We start from the raw sequence: 392 nt of genomic DNA on the forward strand, positions 1-392 counted from the left end.
TTTTTCTTTTTCTTCTGTGTTTTCTTTGTCTTTCAGATAGTTGTTTGACCTAATCCTCTGACTATGCCTTTGTGATATGCCCCAGCTGCTCTTTACTTGGGTTCAATATTAGCAGGTATTTAAGAGTGTCAGAGATGAAAGTGACAGATGCAGGTTACACAGTGTCCATTCACATAGGTGTTATGTTCTGTTGTCAGTGTTTTATAATAAAGAAACTTTGTATATAAACAGAGGAACGTCCGGTGCCTCATTCTGCTCCATATAATTTAATTTTGCTCAATCCTAGTTTCGCAGATTAACAAACAAATGATTTATGAAAGAGTTTCTATTTTTATTTGATAGGATTAGTAGTAATTTAGATCTTGCAGTGTATTATGCTATTTGAATTAAAT

This window comes from Erpetoichthys calabaricus, chromosome 2 (assembly GCF_900747795.2).
Source record: "Erpetoichthys calabaricus chromosome 2, fErpCal1.3, whole genome shotgun sequence".
Lineage (NCBI taxonomy): Eukaryota > Metazoa > Chordata > Cladistia > Polypteriformes > Polypteridae > Erpetoichthys > Erpetoichthys calabaricus.